This window comes from Rhineura floridana, chromosome 2, assembly GCF_030035675.1.
Source record: "Rhineura floridana isolate rRhiFlo1 chromosome 2, rRhiFlo1.hap2, whole genome shotgun sequence".
NCBI lineage: Eukaryota > Metazoa > Chordata > Lepidosauria > Squamata > Rhineuridae > Rhineura > Rhineura floridana.
In genome coordinates this window covers 214388212-214401815 of record NC_084481.1, presented here as the reverse complement: position 1 = coordinate 214401815, position 13604 = coordinate 214388212, and the positions used below count along the sequence as shown (strand labels likewise).

General features: G+C 40.8%; 1 protein-coding gene across 1 annotated transcript in view; it reads right to left on the bottom strand.

Annotated features, from left to right (window-relative positions):
* EML1 (EMAP like 1) overlaps window positions 1-13604 on the bottom strand; it is a 212413-nt gene that overhangs the window by 112185 nt on the left and 86624 nt on the right. The gene's annotated exons all lie outside the window — the stretch shown is intronic.

The following is a 13604-nucleotide window of genomic DNA, read 5'->3' as shown; positions in this document are numbered from 1 at the left end:
GACGGGAGGGGTAGTTCAGCAACATCTGGATGGCCAAAAGTTCCCCATGCCTGGTTTAGGATTAGGACGGACAATATATGAGTGAATACAATATTGGTTTTAAATCACAGCTGTTAGGCTGTTTATTCAGTCTGTGTCTTTCTGAACTTTGCAGACTGTGTAATGTTTGCAAAAACAAACAAGTACTCCCAAATTTCTCCAGTATTTGTTTGGCAACCCAATAAAAGTCATTCAGATGACTTTTGTCAAAGCAGTGTATACAATCCAATCATTAATCTTAACAAAAATGGATAATTCACAATTCTGCAGTTTTAATCAACAAAGAGTTACTCATGGTTTGGACGCTGGCCATGTATGATAAAAGCGAATGCATGACAAGGTAGTTATAAAATGATACATATTGCAAGGATATTAGGCAGTAATTTCTTCAATTGTTTCTAATACAGTCATCAGTATCTTAATGGAAAACTAAGCTGCTTATTTTGCCGTGACTGAGCTATATATAAGCCGATTTATCACCCTAATTCAGGGGAAGGGCCATAGGTTAGGGATAGCACATGTGCAAATATTGTGCCTGCAGAAGACTCCTAGAAAATATGGACACAATCCAATATAAGTAAAGCACTTTTAAGTCCCATTATTGAGTATGTTATCCTTTTTCAATATTGATATATATTCCCTAGTCAAGCTAAAGAGATCCTTGTACAGAAGGAAGCTTCCACTTGAATAACACCTGCTGGATCAGGAAATGTAAATGTACTGCCTTCAAGTCGATTCCGACTTATGGCGACCCTATGAATAGGGTTTTCATGAAGCTGAGAGGCAGTGACTGGCCCAAGGTCACCCAGTGAGCTTCATGGCTATGTGGGAATTCGAACCCTGGTCTCCCAGGTCATAGTCCAACACCTTAACCACTACATCACAGTGGCTCTCATGCTGGATCAGGAAACGTATTTGGAAATTGAATGTGCATCTGAATTCAGATGCTCTTTACTTCCATTGCATTGCTTTCTGTGGGATGTACATCTGAATGCACATCCCCTCTTTCACCTTCTGGTACAACATACACAAACCTATTTAAAACACAGCTAGAGCTGAATTGGGATGATAATTATTTTTCTATCTCTTGCAAAATGGTTAAGGAGGATAATTTCCCACTAAGTAATATTTAATATAATTACAGCACTCTCAGTGAGATATCAGTGCAAGTGTAATCTATACTTCAAGATGTCAAACCTTTTCCGTATAAATCCATGAAAACCTCATTATTATGTCTGATTTTGATGCCAAAACAATTTCTGTATGCACCAGTGGAGATCCCACTGCAATGAAAGGTTAAGGCATCATTACATTAAAAAACTTTTTTTTAGTAAAAGATGCCCTATTATCAAGATAACATACAGTAAAATCATGGGTTTATAGCAGCTTTGCTAATAAAACAGGATATTTTCACAATAACCTGAAAAGCTAAAGAAGAGGTGCAGCAAAGGCTCAGATCAGATTGGGTTTGTTAGAAAGCCTTTGGCCGGGGAAAGGCAGGAGAAGATAGCTGGCTTGTGTTCTCAAGGGTTGATCTATATTCCAGAACTGACCGCTGTGGGAGCTAGAACTGGATGGCACTCACAAATGTCTGGCTTTCATGTGTGCTTGTGGACTTTCATAAGGTTGGCACCACCTAGCAGTAAGGACTTCATGGTTATGACGAACATACAGGCCCAGTGAATGTTCTGAAGCAGGGGTGGGGAACCTTTGACCCTGCAGATGTTCAAGGACTTCAACTCCCATCAGCCCCAGTCAGCATGGCCAATGGATGGAGATAATGGGAGTTGTAGTCCAGCAACACCTGGGGAGCCACGGGTTCCCCATCCCTGGCTCTGAAGGCATATGATGTAACTACATTTCAGAAGCTAAGAAGGTTTGGGTCTGGTTAGTATTTGGATAGGAGATTGCTTTGTTATCTTGTATATGTAGCTTTGGGTTCCTGGGAGGAAAGGGGGCATATACTGTAAATGCAATCAATAAGGTTAAATGACCCACAAAGTAGTATTGTGTGCAAATAAGTGCATGTGCGCATTATACAGAAAAGTGTTATTCAACCTTGAATTCCCAGATATTGCTGGACTACAGTGCCCATCATCCCTGACCATTGGCTAAACTGGCTGGGGATGATGGGGGTTGGAGTCCTGCAATATCTAGGGACCCAAAGTTAAAAAACCACTTATACAGAAGGCATGGCATGCAAATGAAAAGATGTAACATTAAGATTGCAACATTATACACACTTGCCTGGGAGTAAGTCCCATTGAACTCAGTGGAGTTTCTGAGGTGTTTCTGAGTAGAAATGTATAAGATTGCACTGTAAATTAGGAGGATCTGTATTATGTACAGCTCTAAAGCCCTTTTTCTGTTTTCCAAATGAGTCTTTTTTCATCTACCATACCTTGATTCAGATTTGGTAAGGTCACCAGAGACCAGATAGAATTGTCTCAGGGAGTGGATCTGACCTGTGGGCTTCCAGTTGCCCATCACTGTAAGGCTGTACAACTGAAGGAAGAGAACTATCTAGTGTGTGTAGTGGGGTGAGAATTCAACCAATTACTTCAGAAATTTCTTGTAGAGGAAAACTGAGCACCTGTGTGTTGTGCAAATCAGTGCCACAGTCAGGGACAGGATTATTTAGATTTAAGTCTCTGAATGCAGGTCTATGATGCTATTATATTCTGGGACCAAAGGCTGGGAAAATGGGAAATGGTTCCATAATTTAATTGTATGGATTGCTTGATGCATTGCAATCTTGTTAGACTGCTGAAGCACAAAATGAAAAAAAAATGCTCACAAGTGCACACAGCAGTATATTAGATTTGAAAGCATCTGTAATGGATCTCTTAAAACTAGGAAAGGACCACTAAGACACCTTTAGATTGTTCAGTAAGCGGCACAGTTGATAGAGCTGTACAAATCCAAATTAGTTAATCGGGGGGGGATAGAGAGAAATTAGAAACCATCTGACTAGAAACATATGCCTCGGAATTATATAAAATGTGAGGTTATTATCTCTGAGAAATAACATTCTAAGAAACTCTGCCTTGTAACTATGGTACATCCAAAGCCTTATGAATAGTCCTTATAAGCATGTCTGATTGAAATCTCTCAGGTATACATATAACTGGTTAAATATCATAATTTAATACTTTAAATACCTTCAGTGCAAAGGATCAGAATGCAAATAATGCTGATGTGTTCTCCCAGCACAACAAGCTTTAACTGTTGCAGTATGATTAAGAACTGGCTTAATGAGAGTGCTTAATTGATTCTCATTTTAAGGCAAAGGGATTTTTCTCCCACTATCCCCCTTATAATTCAATGTTAACAGCATTTGGATATTGTGTATGCTATTTCCCGTTTCCCCTCATTGTCCCTAACCCTTGTTGCAAGATGACTGATTAACAAAACTACTATGTACTGCATATCAAAATATACACTTTAGCATTTCCACATCAAAAGCATCATATCTTTGGATTGTAATATGAAATTGTGACAAATATGTACTTTTAGTTCAAGAGCAAGGAGTTCCATGTACACTGTAAGATGTTGTAAGTGCCATTTATACATTCTTGAAAGTCAATACATCTTCATCATGCCACTCATAATAACAAACTTATAGCATCAAACTCCTTTAAAACCAACAAAACCAAGAATCAAAAAGTCTTAATGGGTCATATGTCTGCATTTAGGGTTTTTTTTTTAAATCCCAACTTTCCCACTAATTTGGGTGGCTGATAAAATGATCAACAATATCAATGACCAAGGCACATGATGTAGCCAGTTAGAAGACTAGAAGAATCAACAGGAGAAGTTGTCCTGCTGACTTCTAGGGAAAGAACATCGAACAGAACCACTAAAATGGGGGTGGGGAACCTGTTGTCCTCCACTTCCATCAGCCCAAGCCAGCAAGGCCAATGGTCGGGGAGGATGGGAGATAGTCCAGCAACATCTGGAGGACCAGATTCCCCTGCCCTGCACTAAAACATTCCCAGTCCATATCCAAGATGGAAGCCAAACTGAAATGGAACAAGAAAGGATGTCCCTCATCCAGGATTGACTCGATTTCAAAAGATAAAAGCAAGCTGAATTGGATCAGGACCACAGTGCTGGGGGAGAAGGTTGAACCTTTTGCATGTGCTATTTTCCCAATTTAAATCACACACACACAGACTGCTGCAAAGTGACTATTTGCTCCATGGGGAAAATTATACCAGATGTAAGGACATTCTGTCTACAATACCTGTCACTGCATTTGGCTGATCTGCTTGGCTAGGCAGGTGCCTCCTTCAACCCTCCCTCCCAAAGCTGCCTACTCAGTGGGAGAGGATGACCATCCCAGATAGAAAGAACGTACCATTTATGATAGCTGTACTCCTGATATAACCCCCAAAGCAGCTCAATGTCCATTGGAAAGGGGTGGGGATGGAGACGTACATAAAGAGGTACCCATGTGGGCCTATGCAGTAGTAAACCTTTTGAAATTTGCAGCTTAAATAATTATTCATTCAGAATCACAGTCTTTTGAGCTGGACTGATTTTAACATGACGCAAAAAGGGATGGGCAAATCTGTCGATTTTGGATTCTCTCAGTTTCTCATTTTACCAATCAAGTTCAGTTCTTCACATTTCCACATCAGTCTGTAATTTTTTTAAAAAAGAACTCATGGAAATTAATTAACCCTTTAATGCAAATTTTTCCTGGTGTAAACATTTTTGTGTACAGTTTTGCCTAATATACATATTTTTGTAAAGCAATTTCCCCTAACATAACACATTTTTCAATGTTATTTTTAGGAATATATGCATTTTTATGTACACTTTGCCCTTGTATATGTATGCTGTCCACATAATGTGGCTAGAGACCTGCACTGCAAATTCAGAGAAGTGCAAATTTTGAAGGGTGGCTGTGTTTTGGTTCATGTAGTGTTTCAGACGGTGTAAAATAGGTAGGTTTATCTTTAAATCTGAAATGAATCAGATTTCTCTCCATTCCTAGTTGCAAACTTCATTGCAAGTCTTTACTGCTACTAGGAACAGACTTCACCCAATTCTGCATATGTTTACACAGAAGACAGTCCCATGGAGTCCAAAGAGAGTTGAGTAACTATACATAGAATAGCTGCAATCCTGCCCATGCTTACTTGAATGCTGTGGACTTACTTATGAGTAAAACATCCTTAAGATCAGAGTGCATTTCCTCAAGCATACCATTAAAAACCAGTCTTTCTAGAGCAAATGCCTCAGATAGGCTGTACAGTGTTATTCAGCATTTTCAAGGCAATACACTGTGTTAGAAAGATTCATATCTTTCATTACCATAGCTACACTGAAACAAATTAGATACAAAGGTGTATTGTTATATATCTATATACCTGACACTCCATTGCTAATCTGATAAAATGCAAGGTACTGTAAACAAGGGAGGACCTATGGGAACTACAAAAGATATTTTTAATATAGTCATGCCAGTTTCCTGTATGAATTCTTGAGAGCAAGTTAGCTCAAAGCCACTCCTGCCTTCATTTGTAAATATGTACTTAGCTGTTCTCTGAGATCAGCCAAGGAGATAGTATTCTGGGTGCCATCTATTTTTAAAAGCCGGATCCCTAGTTTCATGGTAAAGATTTCTCAGTGGCAGTGCCACAATTACAGAGTAGTCTCGCCATGGACAAATAAACATAGGAAAGCTAGCACCATCAATGCGACACCAAAATAGGAATAAACGGACAGTTCTCCCAATGGAGGGCTGTAGAAAGTGGAGTCCCTCAAGGATCAGTATTGGGACCTGTACTTTTCAACTTGTTCATTAATGACCTAGAATTAGGAGTGAGCAGTCAAGTGGCCAAGTTTGCTGACGACACTAAATTGTTCAGGGTTGTTAAAACAAAAAGGGATTGCGAAGAGCTCCAGAAAGACCTCTCCAAACTGAGTGAATGGGCGGGAAAATGGCAAATGCAATTCAATATAAACAAGTGTAAAATTATGCATATTGGAGCAAAAAATCTTAATTTCACATATACGCTCATGGGGTCTGAACTGGCGGTGACCGACCAGGAGAGAGACCTCGGGGTTGTAGTGGACAGCACGATGAAAATGTCGACCCAGTGTACGGCAGCTGTGAAAAAGGCAAATTCCATGCTAGGGATAATTAGGAAAGGTATTGAAAATAAAACAGCCGATATCATAATGCCGTTGTATAAATCTATGGTGCGGCCGCATTTGGAATACTGTGTACAGTTCTGGTCGCCTCATCTCAAAAAGGATATTCTAGAGTTGGAAAAGGTTCAGAAGAGGGCAACCAGAATGATCAAGGGGATGGAGCGACTCCCTTACGAGGAAAGGTTGCAGCATTTGGGGCTTTTTAGTTTAGAGAAAAGGCGGGTCAGAGGAGACATGATAGAAGTGTATAAAATTATGCATGGCATTGAGAAAGTGGATAGAGAAAAGTTCTTCTCCCTCTCTCATAATACTAGAACTCGTGGACATTCAAAGAAGCTGAATGTTGGAAGATTCAGGACAGACAAAAGGAAGTACTTCTTTACTCAGCGCATAGTTAAACTATGGAATTTGCTCCCACAAGACGCAGTAATGGCCACCAGCTTGGATGGCTCTAAAAGAAGATTAGACAAATTCATGGAGGACAGGGCTATCAATGGCTACTAGCCATGATGGCTGTGCTCTGCCACCCTAGTCAGAGGCAGCATGCTTCTGAAAACCAGTTGCTGGAAGCCTCAGGAGGGAAGAGTGTTCTTGCACTCGGGTCCTGCTTGCGGCTTCCCCCAGGCACCTGGTTGGCCACTGTGAGAACAGGATGCTGGACTAGATGGGCCACTGGCCTGATCCAGCAGGCTCTTCTTATGTTCTTATGTTCTTAATACAAGATGGATGGGCCACTGGCCTGATCCAGCAGGCTCTTCTTATGTCCTTATGTTCTTAATACAAGATGACAGGTCCCTGCCCTGAGGAAGTTACAGTCTACAACTCATCAAAAAGATAACAGAGGAAGGTGAGGGAACTGGAGGCAGAGGTATGAACATACATTTATTTTAGTTACTTATGCTTATGCTTAGTTACACCAGATATGGGGAAGCCCAGCTGTTTTTATTTGGTTTCACTGTTTATCTTTTGTTGCTCCCCACTTTGAGCATTTTTAACTGAGAGGCTGCTCTTTGTGCAGGTGGCATGTAGGAGGCATCACCAATCTTTAAAAAGGGATCGGGGGTAGGAGGGAGGATCCCAGAAACCACAGCTTAATGTCTGTCCTGGGAAAACTGATAGAAAGTCTTGTTAAAGATGAAATAACCAAGTGCATAGAAGAGTGATCATTGCTGAAGCAGAACTAGCATAGTTTCTGCACGGGTAAGTCCTGTCTCACTAACCTATTAGAGTTCTTTGAGAGTGTCAATAACCATAGAGATAGAGATGAGCCAATGGACATGGTGTACTTGTACTTTCAAAATGTTTTGACAAGGTACCTCAGCAAAGACTCCTGAATAAGCTTAGCAGTCATGGAATAAGAGGAGAGGCCCTCATGTGGATCAGGAACTGGCTAGGAAAAAGAAAACAGAGAGTAGGAATAAATGGACAGTTCTCCCAATGGAGGGCTGCAGAAAGTGCAGTCCCCCAAGGATACGTTTTGGGACCTGTGCTTTTTAACTTGTTCATAAACGATCTAGAGTTAGAGGTGAGCAGTGAGGTGGCCAAGTTTGCTGATGATACTAAATTGTTCAAGGTTGTTAAAAAGGGATTGCAAAGAGCTCCAAAAGGACCTCTCCAAACTGAGTGAATGGGCAGTAAAATGATAAGTGCAATTCAATGTAAACAAGTGTAAAGTTGTGCATATTGGAGCAAAAAAAAATCTTCATTTCACATATAGGCTCAAGGAGTCTGAACTGGCATTGACTAACCAAGAACAAGACCTTGAGGTCATAGTAGATATCTTGATGAAAATCCAGTGTGCGGCAGCTGTGAAAAAGGCGAATTCCATTCTAGGGATCATTAGAAAAGGTACTGAAAATAAAACTGCCGATATTAGAATGCTGTTATACAAGTCTACGGTGCGGCCACATTTGGAATACTATGTATAGTTCTGGTTGCCTCACCTCAAAAAGGAGATTGTAGAGCTGGAAAAGTTTCCAAAAAGAGCAACCAAAATGATCAAAGGGATGGAGCAACTCCTCTATGAGGAGTTTAGAGAAAAGGAGAGTAAGAGTTGACATGATAGAAGTGTATAAAATTACGCATGTCATGGAGAAAGTGGATTGTTGTTGTTATGTACCTTCAAGTCGATCATGACTTATGGTGACCCTATGGATCAGCGACCACCAGTAGCATCTGTCGTAAACCACTCTGTTCAGATCTTGTAAGTTCAGGTCTGTGGTTTCCTTTATGGAATCAATCCATCTCTGGTATGGCCTTCCTCTTTTTCTATTCCCTTCTGTTTTTCCCAGTAGTATTGTCTTTTCTAGTGAATCATGTCTTCTCATGATGTGTCCAAAGTATGATAACCTCAGTTTCATCATTTTAGCTTCCAGTGATAGTTGTTTTAATTTGTTCGAACACTCAATTATTTGTCTTTTTTGCAGTCCATGGTATGTGCAAAGCTCTCCTCCAACACCACATTTCAAATGAGTTGATTTTTCTCTTATCAGCTTCTTTCACTGTCCAACTTTCACATCCATACATAGAGATCGGGAATATCATGGTCTGAATGATCCTGACTTTACTGTTCAGTGATACATCTTTGCATTTGAGGACCTTTTCTAGTTCTCTCATTGCTGTCCTCCCCAGTAGCCTTCTTCTGATTTCTTGACTATTGTCTCCATTTTGGTTAATCACTGTGCCAAGATATTGATAATCCTTGACAAGTTCAATGTCCTCACTGTCAACTTTACAGTTACATAAATCTTCTGCTGTCATCACTTTAGTCTTTTTGACGTTAAGCTGTAGTCCTGCTTTTGTGCTTTCCTCTTTAACTTTCATCAGCATTTGTTTCAAATCATTACTGGTTTCTGCTAGTAGTATGGTATCATCTGCATATCTTAAATTATTGATATTTCTCCCTCCAATTTTCACACCTCCTTCATCTTGGTCCAATCCCGCTTTCCGTATTATACGTTCTGCATAAAGATTAAACAAATAGGGTGATAAGATACACCCCTGTCTCACATCCTTTCCTATTGGGAACCAATCAGTTTCTCCATATTCTGTTCTTACAGTAGCCTCTTGTGCAGAGTATAGGTTGTGCATCAGGACAATCAGATGCTGTGGCACGCCCATTTCTTTTACAGCATTCCATAGTTTTTCATGATCTATGCAATCAAAGGTTTTGCTGTAATCTATAAAGCACAGGGTGATTTTCTTCTGAAATTCCTTGCTCCATTCCATTATCCAGCGTATGTTTGTGATATGATCTCTGATGCCTCTTCACTTTCTGAATCCAGCTTGGATGTCTGGCATTTCTCACTCCATATATGGTGAGAGCTTTTGTTGTAGAATCTTGAACATTACTTTACTTGCATGGGATATTAAGGCAATGGTTTGATAATTACTGCATTCCCTGGGATCCCCTTTCTTTGGAATTGGGATGTATATTGAACTCCTCCAGTCTGTGGGCCATTGTTTAGTTTTCCATGGTTTAGTTTTCTTGACAAATTTTTGTCAAAATTTGGACAGATTCAGTCTCAGTAGCTTGTAGCAACGCTATTGGTATGCCATCTGTTCCTGGTGATTTGTTTCTTTCACGTATTTTAAGAGCAGCATTCACCTCATATTCTAAAATTTCTGGTTCTTCATCATACGGTTCCTCCGTGAATGAGTCTGTCATCCTTGCATCTCTTTTATATAGTTCTTCAGTGTATTGCTTCCATCTTCCTTTTATTTCATCTTGGTCAGTCAGTGTGTTCCTCTGTTGATTATCCAACATCCCTCCTCTTGGTTTAAATTTCCCTTTCATTTCTCTAACCTTTTTTATTGCCCTCTTCTATGTCTATACAATAACTATTGTAATAGTTCTCTTTGTCCCTGCGTACCAGTCACTGTATTATTGCATTTAGGGTTCACTTCTGACCATGGTTCTGTCTCCTTTTGTTTTTGCTTTCCTTCTCTCTTTATCCATTTTAAGAGTTTCTTCAGTCATCCATTGAGGTCTTTCTCTCTTTTTAATGAGAGGTATTATCTTTTTGCATTCTTCTCTGATACTGTCTCTGACTTCATTCCATAGTCCTTCTAGTTCTCTGTCAGCTAAATTTAATGCTTCAAATCTGTCCCTTATTTGATCTTTATGTTCTTCTGGGATGTTATTTAAATTGTATTTTGGCATTATGATTGCTTTGTTTTTCTTCTTTAGCTTTACTCTGATTTTCGATAATACCAGTTCATGATCTGTACAGCAGTCTGCTCCTGGTCTTGTTTTCACAGAAAGTATGGAACCTCTCCATCTTCTGCTAACAATTATATAATTAATTTGATTCCAAGAGAGGGAAAAGTTTTTTTCTCTCTCTCATAACACTAGAACTTGTGGACATCCAATGAAGGTGAATGTTGGAAGATTTTGGACAGGCAAAAGAAAGTACTTCACACATCGCATAGTAAAACTATGAAATTCGCTCCCACAAGAGGCAGTGAAGGCCACCAACTTGGATAGATTTAAAAGAGGATTAGACAAATTCATGGAGGAAAGGCTATCAATGGCTACTAGCTATGATGGCTATACTCTGTCTCCATAGATGGAGGCAGTATGTTTCCAAATACCAGTTGCTGGGAATTGTAGGAGGGGAGAGTGCTCTTCCAATTCAGGCCCTGCTTGCAGGCTTCCCATGGGTATCTGGTTGACCACTGTAAGAACCGGGTGCTGGAGTAGATGGGCCACTGGCCTGATCCGACAGGCTATTCTTATGTTCTTACAATCCCTGGCTGTGGCTGTCTTTTCAGGGATACTGAAGATGCCCCTGTTGTTTCTACACCATTGTTGTGTCTTGTGCCGGCAATGTTCCTCTCCCACTTTCTAGGCTGAACACACATTGCATACAGCAGCCATTCTACCCATGCAGCAGTGGCATATCTCCAGTCTTGGAGTAATGTGAGCACAGAATTCCTCTGACCACCCAGCAAGAAGGCTCCACAAGCTCAATAAAAAAGCCTTATACTAGCTGCTTTGTACCATTTTTCATCTTCCTGAGTTACTGTGAAATGATTTTTCTCATTAGGACTCAATGCAATTAAGGTAAATAGGACCATCTCCAGGGAACAGCTGCACATTTGGTTAAATTAGCAATCAGCACCAATAAACAGCACAACATGGATACGTGGATATGCTGTATATTAACCACCCTGTTAAGCAGGTTATCGTTTGCTTTATAGTTTGTCCCCCATGCTTTTTAATATCTATATGAAGCCGCTGGGTGAGGTCATCAGGAGTTATGGAGTGCGTTTCCAGCAATATGCTGATGATACGCAGCTCTATTTCTCCTTTTCATCTTCTTCAGGTGAGGCTGTTGCTGTACTGAACCGCTGCCTGGCCACGATAATGGACTGGATGAGAGCGAACAAACTAAAACTCAATCCTGACAAGACTGAGATGCTGTTAGTTGGAGGGCCCTCTGCTCAGATGGTTGATGTCAGACCTGCCCTAGATGGGGTTACACTCCCCCTAAAGGAACAGGTCCGTAGTTTGGGGATCTTATTAGATCCGCTTCTGTCACTTGAGGCTCAGGTAGCCTCGGTGGCACGAAATGCGTTTTACCAGCTTCGGCTGGTAGCCCAACTACGACCCTATCTGGACAGGGAGAACCTAGCCTCAGTTATTCATGCTCTGGTAACCTCTAGATTGGATTACTGTAATGCTCTCTATGTAGGGTTACCTTTGAAAACGATTCGGAAACTTCAGCTAGTGAAATGCTGCGGCCAGAGTTCTTACTGGGACGAAGAAATTCGACCACATAACACCTATTCTGGCCCAACTGCACTGGCTTCCAATATGTTTCCGGGCCACATTCAAAGTGTTGGTCCTTACCTATAAAGCCCTTAATGGCACTGGACCGCAATATCTGATGGAACGCCTCTCTCGCTATGTTCCTACCCGTTCACTCCGCTCGACGTCTAAGGCCCTTCTCCGGGTCCCAACCCATACAGAGGCCCGGAGAACAGTAACAAGATCTAGGGCCTTTTCGGTGGTGGCCCCCGAATTATGGAATGCCCTCCCAGATGAAATACGCCTGGCGCCTTCCCTGTCATCTTTCCGGCGCCAGGTAAAAACCCACCTCTTCACCCAGGCATTTTAATGTATTTTATGCTTTTAATCTTACTTATTTTATTTCTAGTTTTCTTTTACTTTGTTTATATAATGTTTTATATTGTTTGCGCAATACACACTTGCTGTATTTTAAATATTGTGGTTTTATCATGTTGTACACCGCCCTGGGAGCTGCTAGCTATAGGGCGGTTTAGAAATGCAACTAAATAAATAAATAAATAAATAGTTTGTACTGTAAAATCAGGCTTATTTTCTGTGGAAATGCAGAATTTTGAATTGTGTTTACTTACAAAGCAGGCAGGACTAATACTGTAATCAGCTACAGGTGGGGAGCCCATGACCCTTCAAATGTTGTTGGATTACATCTCCCATTGTCCCTGATCATTTCTCATGCTGGCTGGGGCTGACAAGAGTTGGAGACCAATAATATCTGGATGGCCATAGGTTCCAGTTTCCTACTGCTGGGCCAGGGAATTGGATTTATGCTTGCCTATCTTTGGTTAGTAAAAGGCTTGCTGTGCTTCTCAAATAAGCTATCTACACTAATATAAGCTGCTATGCTTTTCCTTGGTATAATAAAGATCTGGCCAGCTTCATCCATCTATCTGATATTTTATCCCCCCTTTTGAATTTTCCCAAGATGGCTTGGTTTGATCTTGCTTCCCAGTCAGGCTTTCTGAAGTTGCTCTGAAGCTGTACTTTAAAGCCCTAAGTGGCCTCAGTCATGTATGTGAAAGTCCTTAGCTCAGTGTTAGAGCATACAATTGGCAAGCAAATGACCCCAGGTTCAATCCCTGGTGTCAGCCAGGTAGGAAAATGTTCCCTGCCTGAAACCTTGGAGAGCTGTTGCCAGTCAGTGTTAACATTACTGGGGTAGATGGACCCTAATGGTCTGACATGGAATAAGACAACTGCCTCGGTTCCTATGGAGGCATTTAGGATCACCTCCTCCCATTTGTGTTTCCCCATTCCTGAGATCGTTGGTGAAGCTCTTACTCTGTGGTTAGGGACTGGGAGGCAAGAACTATGAGTAGTGATTATGGAATAGCTTATTCTTTTTGTTGACTTTTTCTTCAACGTAGGACAAGTTTGTCAAAGTGGGTTCTGGCCCATGAAAGCTTGTGCTATAGGACTTCATCTTCAATTATTTGAGTGATTAGCAAGAATTGCACTGCTAGTTCATCAAAGTATACAGCTGCTTCTAAACCGTTCTCAGCTACACTAGAGAAATCAAGAGAACATCTGAGGCTCTTTCTGTGGGCAGAAATGTCCATCAAAGCAACCCACAACATTGTAACTGGATTAA